At 41.7% G+C, this 19,548-nt stretch overlaps 1 protein-coding gene and 1 long non-coding RNA gene across 6 annotated transcripts in view; one reads left to right on the top strand and one right to left on the bottom strand.

Moving 5' to 3' along the window:
- The window catches only part of LOC144981298 (trafficking kinesin-binding protein 1-like), a 37,307-nt gene that overhangs the window by 1,053 nt on the left and 16,706 nt on the right, over positions 1-19,548 (top strand). For 3 of the 5 annotated variants that reach the window (XM_078932521.1, XM_078932618.1, XM_078932515.1), the window contains exon 1: positions 5,951-6,083. The exons of 1 other annotated variant lie outside the window; for it this stretch is intronic. The gene's annotated coding sequence lies outside the window, so the exon portion shown is untranslated. Of the gene's footprint in view, positions 1-5,950; positions 6,084-14,330; positions 14,523-19,548 lie in introns of those variants that run through there. One more of the 5 variants, XM_078932554.1, reaches the window with a different exon arrangement.
- On the bottom strand, positions 2,995-3,605 carry LOC144984526 (uncharacterized). The gene is made up of 3 exons (XR_013648290.1): positions 3,469-3,605; positions 3,218-3,278; positions 2,995-3,125 (listed from the first exon to the last, which is right to left on the bottom strand). It is a non-coding gene; the product is annotated as an uncharacterized LOC144984526 (long non-coding RNA).

Raw genomic sequence — 19,548 nt, 5'->3', positions numbered from 1 at the left:
TCAGCTCCCTGTGTGTTAGGTCACGTTGTGTCTGGACAAAAGGCTGTCAGTTCTGCCAGAGCTTTTCTTTTTGCTATTTGATCAATCAGTAATAGTTTCTCATTGAAAAACAAGTAAAAAAAACAGAACAGTAAAAGTAATTATTTCTCCCAGATATCATGAATTCCTGTTGAACGCTCTGAGGTCATCTCATGTTGGGTGGGGGCAGATGAGGGCTGTGATGAACACTGACCCCCGTCCACCTCAGAAGGAGAACAACGCCTCAGATTGACAGGAATTGTTTTAATAGACTTGCAGAGGATGCCGGCGTGCAGAGCGGCCTGCATGACGGCGTGAGCTGGTGATGGAGGCGGATAGGTCGGGCTGCGCTCCCCGCCTCAGGCTGCATCCTCTCCCTCTTTTGTGACAGTCCTCATCTGCGGCTCTGCAAATGAAAGAGACAGTGGCGGAGAGGCACAAGGCATGCTGGGTCACTGCTGGTTATGTAGGCCATCATGTTTGTCACAGTGAATGTGCGCGCTCCTTAAAAATAGCTCCGGGCTTAATTGACACTCTGGAGTCTTCATGTGTTGCTTAGGGGGGGGGGTTTGATGTCCATTAGACTGTTCACTGAGTGGAACGGTGGTTCCTGGTGCTGAACAGCAGTGTCTGACGGGGCAGATCTTCTGCCAGAGCAGTCCGGCTGTGACTTTTGCTTCCTTGGATATGTCTGCGCAGTGGACAGCGGGGTTGCAGGGACATAAATGCTGCCATTGTTTCAGCACAGCAGCCTCTTTGTTTGGAAAATTGGCCAAGAATTAAAAGGGGAGGGGGACATTTTTAAGTGTGTGCAGTGAGGAAATGTCGAGCTTCTAATGTCTGTTTCTTGTCTGAAAGATGTGGCTGCATCTTGTCTGAATCGGGTGAAATATGGAGGAAAAGGTGAGTGGAGGGGAGTGCATCCACTCACCTGTTTCATAACCAGGCAGTGACTCTCCCTGCATAGCTCAGTCTGCCTTTCAGTTCAGAAACATGACATGGGGCTTCATGGTGACAGGCTCTGCTGCCCCACAGGAAATGGCCGCAGCGTTCCCAGGGAGAGGAAGTGGCCCGGAGCAGACGGCAGGCTCCCTGGATTGATGGAGACGGTGGTAAATTATTAAGCACCCCTGACAAAAGGACAGCACAGTGCTGGGCATCATCTCAGAGATGCTGTGGAACAATAGACAGAGGTCCAGCTGCAGCCGCCACCTGTGTCATCACAGAGGCAGGAAAACGAGAGAACCGGAACAGAATCTCTGTTTTAATGAGAATGTAGTTAATAATTCAGAACTGTCATGAGCCGTGTCCCTATTTTTATTTGACGATGAAAACAAACAAACAAACAAACAAACAAACAAAAAAAGATACCCATCGTCCTCACATTTCTGATGAAGAAGATGGCTTCTGATTGCTATTTGAGAAGCAAACGGCTCTGTGTGAAAACAAAACATTACAGTTACTTCCTCTTTATCTTTCTGCTTCCTTAACCGAGCGCCACAGGGAATCATCTGCTTCCTTTTAACCCTCTCTGCTCCAACCTCCCCGCTTACACCAATCACCTTCATGTCTCCCCCTTTTCTACATCCATGAACCTCCTTTGAACTTCCTCCCCCCTGGTAGCTCCAACCTCTGCATCCTTTTGCCAACATCATCACTGTTCCTCCTCTCAACGTGTCCACACATCTCGATCTGCTTCCCTGCGTTTATCCCCAAAATATCTACCATGATCTGTTCCCCTGAATTCGTTCCTGATCTGATCGCTCCTGGTCTCCCCCCCCCCCCCCCCCCCAACATCTTCATCTCTGCTACCTCCTGATCTGCCTCTTGTCTCTTTCTCACTCTCTAATGGCTGCTTCCCTCACAGTCTTCTACACATTTCCCTTCATTTAGCTGACATTTTTTTAGTCACACATTACACCTGAAACCTTCCTCCACCCGTTCCAACCGGTTGCGTACATCTCCACTTCTTTCCCACACTCTGTTGATCTGGACTTGTGACCCCCAGTGCTTAAAGTCCTCCACCTTCCTCACCTCCGCCCCCTGTAACCTCATTATTCCACTTGAGTTCCTCATTATGTTTCCCACATGACGTCCTTCGTGACACAACTGTCTGCGTTTACTCAGACTTGGGACTGGCACACATAATCACTGGATTGCGCCCCTTGTGGTTACATTTAACACAGCCGTAGTGTAAATGTTTTTTCTGTACCGTTTTACCTCGTCTGCAGACATTTTTTATTTTGGGGTTTTGATTAAATTCTGGGTTCTATGTGTCTGAGCTTGAATTTTCGCTTCTTCGATGATCTGATAAACATTAGAATTAAAACACTGAATCAGTTTATCATCGCCAAAAATAAAGAAAGTACAGATGAATCCTGGAAAAGTTGAGATGTTTCATAAGTTTGAATAATATGAAAAAAGAAACTTTTACTTCAGTTTAAACTGGAATATTTTCATTTTCTAAATGAGCTGCTTTCAAATGTTTTTTTGTGGTTTTTAAAGTAATTTATTTTTGATACCTGCCTATTGTTGGGGGTCATGGGGTCACTGGAGCCTACACAGCTGCTGATGGGTGAATAGAGGAGGAGGAGGGGGGGGGGGGGGGGGGGGTCACTCTACAGTTATCCAGTCGTCGCAGGACCACACAGAGACATGAAGCATCTGGTTGGACTGTGCAAGGAAGACGAAGAAAAAGCCACACATGAACCAGGAGAGCATGCAAACTCCACACAGAAAGGTCTCAACCGGGATTCCAACTCCATCACTGTGAGGAGAAAGTGCTGTCCACTGTTCCACTGTTCTACCCCAGTTGTAAATGATGATGACAAAGTATGATTTCTGCTGAATGTCCACTGATTAAAACTGTAACGGCTGCACTGAACGTGTGAGTGTGTTAGGGTTATGGCGGTGTTCTTCCTCAGAATGAAACGGGTGGGGTGTCGATGTTTTCATTCAGCTTAATTCCCCGCTCACGCGTTAAGCTGACACGGATCCTGATGAAAGCCATTGGGGTAAAGCCTGTACCCCCCTGCCGTGATCATTAATGGGTAGTTGGTATCACTTCCTTACTCGGTCAGGCCTGGTGCGCCCTCTAGAGGAAAAGGCTAGAAAAAAGGTTAAATAAAGTTTAGTGAGTTATTTGGAAAAATTAGATTTTTGTTTGTAAAAGTGGTTTAAGAAATGACTGTTCTCTGACCATTTCAGCCAAGCTCCCTTCAAGTAACCCGTATGTTTCTTTGTCAAGCCACCATCCTCTTCTTTAAGGTGGTATGGTAACAAATCAAAACACAAAGAAAAGCAGTTTCACTTAAATAACACAATTTAGAATCCAAAAAAATAAGATCAAAACAAAGAAATTAGACATTCACAAATCATTCGTTTCAGCCTCTAAATACGGTGGAGCAATAGAAATGTTTGAGCATAGATTCTGCTTTATGACTGACGGACCCGTCACGCCTGAAGCTGCTTTCGTCCTGTTTCTTGGCTCCCTGGTTAAAATAGCTGCCGACACGTGGGAGACCTTGAAGGTTGGAGGCCTGCAAGAGCAGCAGCTGCTGATTCACATCCACATAGAGGCTTCTATCACATTCCAAAGGCAGACGGAAACATTGAAATACTTAAAAAACGATCCGCACATCTACTTTTATTAGTTGATCCCGAGCAGCTGCTTGTAATGTTGATACTCTTTGGAGCAGAAAGTCTGTGACTTGTTGATCTCCTGCAGAGAAAAGTAGAGCAGCTATAAATATCCTCTTCTGAGGTTTGTCTGGTTTGGGGAACGCTACACAGGACTGGTTAGTCATCAAAAGCAACAGAAAAATGTCATATTTGGACAAAGAATTCTCTGATTGAACATTCCTGATGTGTTCTGTTCTGTCAGCACTAAAGCTGGAAACATTAAAGATTAATGTCTTATGAATCTGTTTCAGCTGTAAAGTCAATGTGAGTGTTTGAAAATGTTAACGGAACGCGGCAGCCTTCACTTTTTCATTTACTTGATCGTTTTCTGGACGCGTTTGGTTAAAGTTCAAAAGAACTTGTGGTTTTTTAATCTACAGTATTCTTCATTTCTGAAACAATTAAAGTTCTGAAGCAGCAGATCTTTGTTCCAATGGACCAGAGCCTCCTGCCAGAGTGGGAGTGGCTGTGCGTGGTGGGAGGGGCCAGCTGCGATCCCGGCGGCTTGTCTCTGGGCCCTGCAGATGTGCAGCTGCTGTGAGGAGAGGCTTGCAGAGCAGATGACACGATCCAGCCGGGCCCTGGTGAGTGTGCAGAGGTTCACCAGGATCCTCACAGGGCAGTGATCAATCTAACTTTTGCCTTTTAAAGCTCAACTTTAAACCAGGAAGCAAATCTATTATTTTCTTTATTTTTCATTTTTTTTACAACTTTTTTCAGGACAATCACATGACATACAGTAAAGAAACATTAAACTGTTCATCAAAAAAAAAAAAAAAACTGCCAGGAGGGGTTACAAAAGTAAAAAAAGTAACATTGTGTTATTCTGTAAAGCTGATACAGAGGATCGGTTTTAATTGCTTTTCTGTGGGTAAGAAACGGTCTCTAAATAATGTCTTATTTGAGCAATCAATTCAAAGATTTCTTTGGTTTTATAACTACATTTAGTTTTAAGAATATAAGATTTTGTTAATGAAATCAAGAGATTTATCAAATAGAATTGTGAAGATAGATTACATAAATATAATGTTCTTCCAAGTCAAAAAGAAATGAAGACAAAGTAGAGTCATGACGAGTTTACAATGGATTCCTAGTTTAGAGTGCTTACAGGTCGAAAACACATGTAATAATATTTCTTCATTTTGTTTACAGAATGAACGTTATTGAGATCGTTTTTCAGTTTTTGCATGAACTGATTCGTTGAATCATGTAAGATTTTAAATAATACTTCTTTGACCTTGTTATTTAAAATAAATCTGTTTAGCGGAAGCCGCATTTTTTCCAACAAATCTGTTCCATGAATTAAAATTCAAAAGGTTATTGCTGGAGATTCAGTTTGGAGCTCCTGTTGAAACAATCTTTTAATGGCTTTGTTTTGATTTTTTACTGTAGAAAAGCAGATTTGTCTACAGCTGTGTTCGTTACTTGAAGCTGCTGCTAGTGGTCGGATGCACATTGGTGAGAAGAAGAGGGCTATCATCAGAGACGACTGAAAAGCCCTTCACAGAGATGGGGATCTTATTGTGTTGGATGAATTCAGTACAGGTGCAGAGCTGACGCTGTTAGTTGATAAACTGGCTGAATAATCTGATATTGTTATTAAACCACTGATGCATGAAGACAGTTTTACTTTTTTAATTATTATTCCAGATGTAAAACATGTGAGGAGAAAATTTGGATCAACATCTGTTTATCAAAAGGTTGATGAGCACTTTGTCAGCCTTCTAGGTGCAGTTGAAGGTCGAGGCCACCCACCAGTTGGGGATAAAATTCCTAAATGAGTTTGTTTCTGATCCAAATAGTTTTAATATTCATATGTAAATACTGAAATCAGAAAATGTTCAGACCAGCATTACTGTAGTCATTCATTAGAACAGATTTCCTGATATGATGTGTGCGATTTCTCCAGATAAAGTCACATAGTATTTATCAATGAAGTCTCTAACATATAGAGACCGATCTGCACAAATTATTAAGGGCCCTTGCTAGAAGCAACTCTAGTTCATTTGTTTTCCCAGTAAGTTTTTTTTTAAACTACGTAAACATTTTTTAACGTATCCTATAGTTGTTTGTGTACCTAATTCTGTTACAAACGATTATATCTGACAATCTATCTGACAGAATTAGTCCTTCGGTTTTAAAAATTATATTTGAGCTATTTATAATTTATTTGTTTCTATTTTAGCTGTTTACTTTTTTCCCCCTTTACTGTTTCTGGGACTAAACGTGGTCGCCTGTAACTACACTTCCCATGATGCCCCGCTCTCACGTTGACCAATTCCAGCTCCGGACAGAGCAGCCGTTGTGACAGCTGAGCTCCAAGTTTGCTGAGCGAAACTTCTGAGGGGAGGACGACCTTGAAGAGCGGCGAATGTCGGGAACATGTAAGTCCTGAGCCGCTTCCCGGTGCTTCCGCTGCGGGACCCGCGCGCCGCCGCCGTCCCGCCGGAACCTCGGTGTTCGGGAGGTGGACGGGGAAATTTTCCACACCGCCGCGAGGGAGGAGGGACGAGGTGTTGATGGTGGATTGTCATGGTCCCCGATTTAGGCGGAATTATCTTAAACGAAGCGATTCGTTCAGGAAAATCACCACAACTGAAGCATCTGGACGAAGCGTTCAGAAGTTCTGGTAGAAATTAAAAATGCCTTAAGGAGACCTGTTCGCTGGCTCTGAAGTCAAGAACAGGAAAAACGGAACAAGTTAAGAATAACCCATCCTCGTTCATTCATAATAGTTCATAGAAACCGCTTTATGGAGGATGTTTTCACAGTTCTGTTCTGCCTGTCTGATCCTTTCTACCAATATGGCTCAAGCAGAACCCAGGACAAACAAGGTTAGATGAAAGCCTACAGTTCAGAGGAGAACTTTAGGACAACCCGTCCAACATCTGATCAGAGCCACCACCAACAAGCCCGATAAGTGGAATAAAGAAAACACTCTAACATCTCAAATGTACAACCTTCATCCATCACATATGGACCTATAGTCCACATGCATGCTGGTGTTCAGACAGACACAGCTTCTCAGCAGTTTACAGCTGATCTGGATGCAGAAAAAACAAACCTGGGTTCCTCAGCTGCAGTTCACTGCTGGTTTGTGAACATTTTTGTTTTGTTGGTACAAAAGGTGTTTTCCTTTGACTTAGTTCAAGGTGCTGCAGCTTCTCACAAAGCAGTGAGATGTGATCTCAAAGACACGAAACCAAAAGGAGAAAACCTTTCCATCACTGTTGCAGTTGTGTTTGTCTAGTCTGTCACACTCAAGGCAGATAAGAATAAACAAAAACAGAGTTTAAATGAGCTGCCCCCTCATTTACAGAAGAAAATCATTTAGACCAAAAGTTTAATGTAGACGAGTTCAGGAAGTCAAATAAGGACAGGTGGAACAGAAACCATGTCGATACATGTAAACATACTTCTACACAAACATACTAATACACATAAAAAAACACTTACACACTCAAAAAGACACCCGCGCACACAGACAAGCATACACGCTCAAGGTCTCGCAGAAACACACACACACACGCACACGCCTACAAACAAGCATATAAATATCTATACACACAAACATAAACATATACAAGATAACAAGCACAGACACGAAGAAACACACATACACAAACACATGCATACATGCAGACATACACAAATATAACCATACAAACAAATATGCACACAGGAAGACGCACAAACACATGCATACAAACAACTACACAAACACACACAAAGACATACAAACACACACACAAATACATGTATACAAACACAAAGGTGTTTGTCTGCATGGGGTTCAGCTCAGGGAACATTGTTAGTGGAGCAATATCAACCATGAACAGAAAGTTGGGGGTGTGCTGGTAGAATTGGGGGATGAGGATGGGTTCTATGATGTCTCTGAGGTAGGAACGTGCCGTGACTGGGCCATCTAAAATAACCTAATCAGTTTTGCACCAACTGGTGATGCCTGCCCAGACTAGTCCACCTCCTCCACCAAAGCAAACCCTGGGAACCACGTTGACCTCGGAATATTGCTTGCTTCACCTTCTCCAACAACGCAGACAACCGTCATTTCTGTGCAAAGTGACCCGACACCATGGTAGGATGGAAGACCATAGCTGCATTGTCCAGGTGAAATGGTCTTGTGCCCACTGCAGACATTCACAATAATGTATTGGTGTCAGTGGAGTCACCTGCAATGGTCAACTGTCATTCAAATCAAAGTGGTGGAGTCTGTTGCAAATGGTACGCTACTAGCATACCCCATATCAATTAGTCAATGAATCCATTTCTATGATCCAACCAGATCGATCTATCTGAGGCGAGTTGTTAATCCAATCAAATCGACTTGTGCAATTAAAAAGTTGGAAGATATTCTTTGGATTGAGACATGGTAGGTTCATTTTACTTTAAGTTAAAAACAGAAAAAAATCATTCCAGCCCAATGTGTGGAAACACATTGAATTTCGCAAAATCACATGATTATAGAGTGTGGTAGAATGTTCTAATAATGTTCCGTCTGTATTATTTTCCTGAGGAAAAACAACTATTTGAAACAAAAATGTGAATGAAATTTGTTTACCCGTTTGTACATGTATTTAATTAACACCGTGATTGTATGGAGTTGATTCAGTCTCAATAATCAGAAATGCACACAACCTGTTTCACAAATACACTCGCTCTGATTCACAACTGGAATTTTACGCAAAGGTGCAATATCAATTTTGGAAATGCACACGTCGTGTTTCACAAATGCACACTCTGTGTTTCACAAACACACACCTTGTGTTTCACAAATGCACACAAAATGTTTCACACATGCAAAATAAGTGTGTCTCACAAATGTGCACGCTGTGTTTCACAAAAACACAATACATTTTTCAGAAATTCACAATACATTTTTCAGAAATGCACAAAAGATGCTTCTGAAACATCATTTTTAGGTACACTTGTAATCAAATCAAATCAAATCAAATCAAACTTTATTTATAAAGCACTTTTCATATAAAAATATAACACAAAGTGCTTTACATTAAAACACAACAAATATAAAAACAAGCATTGATGATTTAAAAATAAATAAAAATAAATAAATAAAGTAAGATTCAGAATGTGCATTCACAAACCCGCTTTCATTTGTGAATCTCCTCACATTTGTGAGAGATTTCTCTGTGTTGAATATTGAGACTCCCTTCATGCTGCAGGTCAACTAATGTCACCATTGGCTAATGAATCTGTCAATCAAACTCATCAGCAAAGCAGGCGTGCTCGCTTTCAGCCGATCGAATGGCCCCTTAGACTCTCTCCAGCTTTCACACTGATGTCAGAACTGAAGGTGCACAGCACACAAGCATGGTGGAAAAGTTTTAAAGTCCAGGAGATGCAAAGCCCCCTAGTTAGGAGTAACAAAATCCTCCTTTTTCATTAAAGTCAGTGTTGCAACTCTGTTCTAACTTTTGGGGTAATTACATTTAACAGGACAGTTAAACGGGCCAGAACCTCTTATTTTTCAAAAATAATTTCAGAAAATAAAAACAACCTCCAAATGTATTTTTAAAACGGTTGATATTTTAATGAACAAAGACTTCAACAAGTCCTCCATGCCATCGTCTGATGCTGCATGTGAGGACTTCGCAGACCACTTTATGGGTAAAATCAATGCTATAAGATCAAACATTTCATCTGTGCAATACACTGATCTTAACAGACCACCAGCATTGTTTTTACCAGAAGAAACACTGGGGAGTTTTGTCCTGGTTGATGCGGAGATGCTTGGTCGAGTTCTATCTCAAGTAAACACCACAACCTGCCTTTTAGATCCCATTCCCACTTCACTTTTTAAAACATTTTATGGATTCTTTGAGTCAGAGCTTTTAAACATAGTTAACTGCTCTCTTCAGACGGGGGTCTTCCCCTCTGCCTGTAAGACGGCAGTGGTGAGGCCCTTTCTGAAGAAGAGTCAATTAGATCAAAAAAATCTGGATAACTATAGACCCGTATCCAGCTTACCATTTTTAAGTAAAATTATAATAGAAAAAAGTGTCGCTACTCAACTGCATGAGTTTTTAAATGCCCAAAACATTTTAGAAAAATATCAGTCTGGTTTTAGGACAAACCATAGTACAGAGACGGCTTTTTTAAAGATTGTTGATGATCTTAGATTAAAATATGACTCACAGAAACTTTCTGTTCTGGTGCTGCTGGATCTTAGTGCCGCTTTTGATACAATACATCACCAGATTTTATTAGACAGACTTGGGAGTCTGGTGGGCCTCTCTGGAAATGTTCTTAAGTGATTTTACTCTTACCTTACAGATCAACACTTTTATGTGAGTATGGATATGTGCTCTTCAGGAATCCATGAAATAAGTTGTGGGGTTCCCCAAGGGTCAATTTTAGGGCCAATACTGTTTAATTTTTATATGTTGCCTCTTGGGGAGGTCATCAGGAGACATGGCGTTGACTTTTACAGCTATGCTGATGATACACAGCTTTACATCGCCGTGTCTGCTGATGACCTTGAACCTGTTAACACTCCTTTAAACTGTATTTTAGATATAAAGTCATGGATGGCAGAAAACTTCTTACAGCTCAACCAGGACAAAACTGAAGTTCTAATCATCGGTTCTGAAGACAAGAGAGAGACGATTTTACCACATCTTCATAATTTTAAACCTTCTGAATGTGTGAGAAACCTGGGCGTACTTTTTGACTCTGAGCTAAATTTTATTCCACACATCAAAAATGTCGTTAAGACAGGATTTTATCATCTCAAAAACATTGCCACAGTCCGCCCTTTCCTCTCTCTTGCCAGCACAGAGGTGCTGATGCGTGCTTTTATTTTCAGTCGTTTAGATTATTGTAAAGCCCTGCTCTCTGGTTTACCCAAAAAGTCGATCTCAAATCTACAACTGTTTTCTGTTTATAATGTTAAAGCGCTTCGAGCTGCACAAAATGCATGAGAAGCGCTATTTTATAAATAAAGTTTGATTTGATTTGGAGGCTGACTCCACTCTCAGCCCAGATTTGAAGAATGGGGGGGGGGGGGGTATATTGATCTGTGATTGACAGGGATGTTGGCTTGAGGTAATGTAGCCACGCTGCGTCTTTAATATGGAGAGTGGTACAAAGTGATGCCAGTTTCTCCACAGAACTTTCTGTGGAAGTTGAAGATTTTTCTCCTCCACATTCTCATGATCCAGACCGAAGGGAACCGGTGTCTGAGTGCTAAAAGGACGCTAGCATCATAGCTAACAAGGATAAAGTATTAGCAAACTATCCCGAGTGATACATTCATTGCAAATCCCATCACCAGGACACAGTTCGCTGTATTCAAGTCGAAATGAACCAATATCGACAATGAATCACATCGTCAACCACAAATTTGCAAAAATCTCTCTGAGTGCATAGGTCCTTAGGTTCTGGTCATCATTTGGGTTCTGTCACTCACAGGGCTCCACTCCTGGGTCTGCCAGTAGTTCTGTGTCTTGATGCGAGTCTATTGATGACACTTTGAGACTCACCAAGTCCATGTGCAACATCTGAATGCCTACTACTAACCTGAAGACATGCTGTGACCTGGTGGCTGTGTTGAAATGATGAACTTGGAATGACTTACTGGCAAAATCAACTTTCTGTGGCCACAGAATAGTCAAATCGATGCCAGATTGAAAAGGTTTTTCTTTTAGAATTTTTGTTTTGTTTTCTTCCCATTTAGTAAGACACTGTAGAGTGTGACCATTATGTGGAAAACACAAAATGAGGTCTGTCTATCGCCCCAATACAATAACCTCCCTATCCTGAAAATCTGTGAAGTGAAACAAATATCATGTAAATGACATCCTCTGATTTTTTTCACAATCTCCCTAACTTCTTGTGAAAAATGTATTTTTAAGTATTGTTAACAATTTTTTGTACTCCAGCTGTTGAGTTGAGTACACAGAATCATAAATAGTATCTGTGATACTTTCAGTTTGAACTTGCCTAAGGGATAATGCCTGACAAAGTGCCAATTTTCAGAGATAATTGGATGACACAGAAGCCTGAACCATCCTGCACGAAGTGGGTTTTTCTGATAACGGACACTTCAAAGGGCATTATCCCGCTTATGACATGGTTACTTACAAAAGAAATAAATATTCAATCAAATTTTAGTACTTTATTCTTGTTATTTTCTTGGTTTGAATTGTTTTGTCAGAAAAAGCGGACTATTTAATATGTGGATCCGCGTGGTGTCATGGTATCGTCTGAGCCATCACCAACCTGGAATGCAGCAGCAAAAGAAAGCGCTACATATGCTGATGGGTTAAATAAAGCATCAGTTCAGAGAGAAAGTTCCCCTCTTACCGCTTGTTTGTGTCCAGATGATGAAGCAAAAGTTTGTTTCACAGAACGCTTGGGCTATGTGACCAAAACTTATTTTTTGTGGTATATAATCCCTGTCCATTATCACTTTTTAATACACCAAGCAGCCAATCAGAATCGAGTATTCAACCAGACCATGGCTTAAATTGAAATAAATCAGGTGTGAACTTTACTCACACCCTGATGTTTAGTTTAATCTTCTACAAGTAAAACCAGGACGGCCTTGTTTTCCACAGGTTTCAGTCTTAGTGTTTCATGACATCAGGCAGTGTTTTACTGGTTTATTCTGAGTGTTCTGGTCATTTTTTAGTCATCAGGCTTTTTATTTGTTCCTTGAACTGAAGGCCTCATTGGTGTTTTTCATCTTAACGAGACTTATTGCAGCTGCCTTTATTGACTTTTTTATGAACCACTAAAGTAATTCAGTTTTTTATTTATTTATTCTGTATTCAACAAACAGGGAGGGTGCTGTGACCTACAATAAATCCAAATTTTTATTGGAACTCCTGGTTTTGACTGTTAAATGTGGATTTTTTGCTTTTTTAGTTTTCCCCCTGACTCTTTTCTGCAGGATGAAAATTTACAAAGACGTTTGTTTTTGTTAACTTTGCAAGTTTGAGGGTTTTGATGTAGCAGTTGGGGCAGACATTTAAAGAAGGAAGCTGATGAAAGTAAGACATGTGACTGACGAGAATGTTCAAGAGAGTCACAGACGGATGTTGTGGAGAGTATCTAGTAGTTTTACAAAATAAAACTTTCTTCAGAATCAGATCATAAAAACGGAAATAATGTAAATGATACATTTTGGTGGCTGGGGTGCAGAGGTCGAGCGGTTGACCTCTAATCGAAAAGTTGCAGATTCGGTTCCTGCCTTGTCTGTGTTTTTGGGTGAGACATTGAACCCCACATGGTGGTTCAGCGCCTTGCAGTGGAGCGGCCGTCGTTGTTTGACTGGCACTATGAATGCAAAGCACTTTGGGCCCTGATCAAAGTGGAAAAGCACTGTACTACGTGGGGTTGGTAACCACTGTCTTAGTGTTTTTGGCATCATAGCAGCTGTTGTTGCTTAAAACACACAACTTGCCATATATGGTCTTCAATGTGGACGTGGTCAATGGATTCTTTTGGGACCTTTCTATGTGTATTCGAGTCTACTCGATGGGGATTGAACAGTAATGCCCATTTTGAAACCGTGAGGACCGAGGATGCGGCTGCGCTTTAGTCTTCTTCGCGCTTTAGTCTTCTTCGCACTTTAGTCTGTTCAGCTTGCTCTACCTCCTCTTTCCACTTTACAGTAAATCCGGGGTGTCAAACTCATTTTCACCGAGGGCCACATCAGCATAGCGGATGTCCTCAAAGGGCCAGATATAACTTATACATGTAACTAAATGTAATGAAAAATAAATGCAACTACTCCTTAATGTTAAATAACTCATTATTTATTTATTATGACTTTTTAAAGGGACAATTACAGTTGCAGAAAAAAAACGCATGTTTGCTTGTTACTCCAGCATAATTCATTTTACATTTGATTCTGACAGGTTAGGTTATATTGACAGTGTTTAAGTCCGGGGTGCGCTTGACCGCTACTCCTGTTGCTTCATCACCGCGGACCGGTGATCACAAATCTGACACCGTCAGAGCTCTAGTTTATATCTTGTGGGACACAAAAAAAGGCGACTTCTCCAGTACCGATAGCAGAACCGTTGAGGTCAGATCTTACGGATACTGCGGTCTTGAAGAATGTAGCCCCGGGGCTCGTTCAATACCGGGCTAGGTACCCATCCCTGGGAAAGGGGCACGGTGGAGAACAATCACCGAAGCGGTCGCTTTGCATATAGCCAAAGACATGGTACCCATATATACCGTGGAGAAGACAGGGTTTATTAATTTAATTAATATCGGAATTCGGAAAATCGGAAATCGAATTAAAAAAAATAAAATCTGAGATTTTATTTTTATAAAAAAATATCGCCCAGCACTACTTACAAAGCTTAAAAGTTCACATTTCAAAGTCTGAGTCAGACTGTCAGACATGACTTATGACTGTCTGTAAATCAATGGTCTGCAGTGTGGAAGACCGGCTTGGCTACAGAGACACATTTGAATATTTTGTTTGGGAAATCTCTGTGGGTTTGGGAGTGGAGCCACAGGCTTCAGCCCATTGTGTCTTCAGTAAGCACTGTGATAAAGCGGCACGCCTTTTCTCTGGACGCCCCTCCTCCCGCTCGGGCAGCCCCACCTCCACCCTGCTGGCTCACTGTGGCTTCGTCTCTTCCCGGCAGGACAGAAACCGACCGGTAAAACATTCTGGTTTTGGATGGGAGCAGTCACCTGCTATAGCTGCACCTTAGTGTTTGGATGTCTAATGCTAGAGTTCAGACCTCTAACTAGTCCCTTCAAGGATGCTTCGCAAGTCTTCTCAACCAAACTCTGGCTGAGGAGAACCAGACGGCGCTTTGGTGAGGATCTGTCCTGGCTGAGTGGTTCTGAACTGCATCTTCATGGTCTTTGAGTGTCTTTAGATGTCACGCTGACTTGTGCAGAAGTGGCGTTTTTGGACTTTTTGTCTTTAAAGGAGTGCATGCAGGTACAACAGAAACAGCTTCCCCTCTGCCGACTCCTACTGATGTTTTTTCTTCAGCGTTTGGCTCATTCAGTAATGTTCTGTGAAACCTGTGTGAAGAACTCATCAGAGCAAATGAAGAAAAAACCTAAAAATGTTTATACCAAAATTGAAGTTATACTGTGATGTGTTTTTAGATCTAGAGTTTTTTCTGGATCTGTTTCCCTCAGAGGATTTTACTCTTCTGCTCATCTGAATGTTGTCCTGCCCCCCCCGCTTGTTTCATACGCAGATGTTTAGCCTCAGCCGGGTGGGAGTCATTTTACAGCATTGTTGTTTGGATTGAAACTTAGACCTGGTGAAATCTGCCTCATGTGACCCCCCTGTGGGTTAAAAACGGCCTTCTTTTATGACTGATATCAGTAAGGCGATTAATTCCCGTGTCCTGCTGGGAAAGTCGGCGTGCAGGTGAATGATTAAACTGACGAGCTGTGCCAGAGATGTGCTGTGAGACCATGATGTCATTTCCTGAATGACACCTGACTGTCCGAGGAGGTTGCTTTCGCTTTGGATGGGTTTTGTGTCAGTGCGCCCCATGGGGATGGGGGTGGCTGAGGTAAAACCTGGGACTCTGTCTTTGACTCCCAAAGTTTAAAGGCTATTCAGAGTTTGCATCATTTCTGAGGCTTTTGTCTGATTTTTGGAAGGAAACGGAGGGAAATCTGTGAGACGAGAAGTTTCTCTAGTCAAACGTCATCCAGCAGTTTGGGTCATAAATGTCTTGTGATGTGCATGAATGTGTGCAGGCCACTTTGTGCGTGCGTGCACACTAGTCGTGAGCTGGTGCACGTCCACCCACCTCTGCTCTACAACCTGCCGCAGATAAACTGGGTCATTTTGTTCTGAGAGCTGATAACGTTTCAAATATTTACGGCTGATGTTTGGATCTCGGATCATTGAGACGGAGATGTATAACCTCTGCAGTGTTTTCCCTTTCGTTGATAGTTTATGTGTGAGCACAAACGTAGTTTTTAGAAAGATAATTGCATTTACATGTTGGAAAAATACGTAAAGAATGAGTGAATCAAAAAATTCCTTTTTCATTTCTACTGTGTTTTGAAAACATTTGTCAGATGATTGATATTTAAAGGGCCTATATCATGCTTGTTTATGTACTGATAATTCAAAAACTTCACAGTAAGAGTACACAAATCTATGTGAGGAGATACTTTAGTATTAACAGATTAGGTGTTTTATTACAAAAACAGAAAGCAGTGACTACTGCATTTCATGCTCTGCTGTAAACAGTGCTATGGGGGGAGCATGGCGTTTCTAAAGCACGGCTGGCTCCGTGGGTAGCGCTCGAGAAGCGCGTGCTACAGGAAATCACTGTTGGCTTAGTGGGCTACGATCCATCGGGCGGGAACTGCATAGGCACATGGGGTGATCCAGGTCACAATAAACACTCCAGTGGGCCAGAGTGGTCTTCTGCCGGGGACTTTACGTGCCGTGGGGCAGGTAGCGACTTTCTAATGATAGAGAGAATTTGCACTCAGTGTATTTAAGCACGCATGTGCAGTGACGTATGTATCAGCCGATGTTCGATTGGCCGTTCTGCATGTCAATCAAGTCCCCATACTTCTCGGTGAGGATTTTGATTCACTCTTGTATTTTTTAGAAATATATTTTTATTTTTTTGGTTATTTATCTTTGCCTGGAATCTACCCTCATGTTCGTGAAGATCGACCGGTCAATCGCGATCAACGTAATGAGCACCCCTGGAGTAAACTATATCTTTATATATGATCCTATATTACCTTTGGTACACTAAAGAACGATTTTTAAAATAAAATAGGAGTAATTCTTGCTGCTAATTTTCCTACCCAGAAGTAAGTAACATCCGAACCTTTGCAAAGATGGATGTGCGGATACGGCTAAACGCTTTCTACAAAAAGAAAGCGTTTAGCCGATCACCGCTAGCTCTGTTGAGAAAGTGGGTGTGTGTTAGCCTGGGGGCGGCGCTTTTAGCGCAGACTCTTCCTGGAAGGGGCTGTTCCTCCCTTTGTGATGTCACAATGCGAGAACCCACTTGTTTTCATTGGGAGGGGCTGGTGCTCAGAGCCCAGGTTTTCAGAGGAATGCTCAGATTGATTGATTGATTGATTGATTTATTTATTTAAGTGTCATGCACTAATGTGCCCAGCCCACACGGGCTTATATGACACTAAAAAACAAAACAAAATACACAATACATAAAGATACATCCCCATCCCAAAAAGAATCCCATAACCAGTAACCCCCCTACTCAGAGTCTAACAGAATACATAGAGTCCATTCTTATTATCCATGCTTTTGACACAAAATTTGCCAGAAATGAATGAATGGATCAAAAAAACGCTTTGGGTTGTTTTTTTGTGAAGAATGAACATTATAATACACTTAAAAGCTCAAAATTGATTTGATTGATTGATTTTGATATAAGCCCTTTGAGATCAAATGTGTCTCATGTTCCTGCTGTGTGGAACAGTTTTCCACAGACACCATCAAAGCAGGAGTTCATGGAAGCGGACCGTTAGGTCTTCACACCTAATAAACCTTTTTGTTGAACTTGATGTTTAATATTTAGCTGCTCCGTCATGTTTTACAGTTTTTCTTGCGTGGGTTTAATGGCCTTCTTTTGTTCTAGTCTTACTTGCTGCACTTCTGAAAACTTTTTTCTGGGTTTATGTTGTCATCCACTCTTCACCTGGAGGCCTGTGACTGTGAGTGAAAGACCATCCAGGCGGTCTAGAAGTCTAGCCTCATTGAAGCTTGTAAAAATTCCATATTTTCTCCATAAAGAGCAGTCTTCAAACAGAAATCCCTGCACTTGTTCTGCTTGCTGTCTCCTGCAGACTCTTGTGTCTGTGTGATCTCCTGTTGACCTTGCAGACGTTTTGTTGTCTGCTTCCGGGGTTGTTTACTTCATGAACCGGTCCTGGGGCAGCTCTTGTGCTCTTTGTGGACTGAACCTTAATGAATGCTGGTGTGTAAAGTGCTGCTTGGTGCTCTGTTAAAGATTAAACCAGTGAAGATCAACCTATTTGGCCCCTGGCCTCTGTGAACACGTGAAGTGTGCAGCCATTGTTCTTGAATACATCTGTGACCTTCAAGTGTCTCATTGGTTATAATGGCTACATGCTTTGAGGTCGAACACACAAACATTTTAAGAAGCTGTAAAAAGAAGGACGGTGCACTAAAACAAATAATTCACTTTTATTTGTTGAGCTGCAGTTTATATTTTCTCTTTTGGATTTCATCATGTGGTGATCAGAGTAGCTTCTGGTTAAATAGCTGAATTTATTTCAGCTCCTTTCCTGATCAAAAGCATTGATGATGGGTCCGTCAGTGACCAGGACTATCTGCAGAGTCGCAGCTCATAACTTTTTTAACAACCTGCAGACTCTGATGAAGACATCAGTGTTTTTCTGGTGATCCAGGAAAGCAGTATGAAGTTCTATTAGCCCAGTGCTTCTCAATTATTTTTTGCCAGGCCCCCCCTAGGAAAAAGGAAATGTTTTGGCATTATTAGCATGAGCTGAGGAATCTAAAGGCACCAAAGATCCTGGTGTTGCGCAATCCAGGCAGCACTTACAGCTCTTCGCGTGCCCCGTTCTACGTCGCAGCCTGAGCACACTACCCTCCCCCCCCTTCATAATCACACACGCGTGTGACAGGAGCAGGGAGGTTCTGGGGTTCTTCTGTTGTGCTTTGGCGTAAACGGAAGTGTTCTTGAGAACACCAGGCTGCACTTGTTGGACCATTTTTGGCTGATTATTGTTCCTCAAAAGTCATTTTCTTATTTATTGATTGAGGAGTCTTTTTAAGCGGCTGTTTCTTTTTAGTTTGTTCGAGGGAAATCTCTAACTCAGTGTTTTTCAACCGGTGTTGTGGGAGATGATCAGGTGTGCCGTGGGAAATTGCCCTCATTAACTGATCTAAAAACATTTACCGTCTCCAGGATATCAGCTCTGTGTTCATCCAAACAGACCCTGATAAAACACTGAGAAGTTAGGAATATGAAAGATCATAAAATATTTTTTTTTGTGTTTATTTGATGAAATTAAAGACATTTTGATAAGAATGACGGTACCGCGATTTAGCCGTACCGTCAGCTATTTTCAGAAAAGTCCTGCCCCTTTAACTGTCTCCACCAATCATTCTTGGAGGCTTAATCACATGTCATCAATCTGACCAATCAGAAGTGGTTAAAGTCTTCACTTCCTTGTTCCGATTCTGCTCATAAAGTCGCTCAGTTACAAAAAAAATACCAGCTAAAGGTCGTCTTTTGCGGTGTAGCTTTCCGCGGGATCCGGTATCAGACTGTGGAATAAGTTAACAAAACAATGAAACTCAGAGAAGCGGGTCTGTTTGCATTCGGCGGCTGTTTGGACTACGCCTCCCATGATGCATTGGATTAAAGTGACAGCGTTTCAGCGCACAATGAGTCTTCCTTGTTAAACGTCTTTAAACCACAATGAACATACATCAAACGGTTTTTAAAACTTCTAACTTAACTTTTATTACATCTTTTATTACAAAAACAGCTGCAGCTTCCAGTTTTTTCTGCCACAATTATCCCAAAAATGCATGAGAGATTGTGGAGGGGCTGTAGATCAATACAGACTATGAGTTTCTCCTTTTTTTTTTTATTTTTGGATGCTGGTGTGCCGCTGGATTTTTGTCAAGGTTAAAGTGTGCCGAGGCTCAAAAAAGGTTGAAAAACACTGATCTAACTGACCGAAACCTGACGGCAGAGACTCACTCCTCTGTCGTCTGTGATTGGCTGACATTCACTTTGCACAGTTGACAGTCACAGTTACTGGACTCTTTTATTTTGGACCCGATGAGGGTTCTTCATTATTTTGGTCTGAGGTTTGCTC

This window comes from Oryzias latipes, chromosome 1 (assembly GCF_053564925.1).
Source record: "Oryzias latipes strain Hd-rR chromosome 1, Olatipes_Hd-rR_3.1".
Lineage (NCBI taxonomy): Eukaryota > Metazoa > Chordata > Actinopteri > Beloniformes > Adrianichthyidae > Oryzias > Oryzias latipes.
The sequence above is the reverse complement of the archived record's forward strand: the minus strand, read 5'-3'. Positions and strand labels throughout refer to the sequence as shown.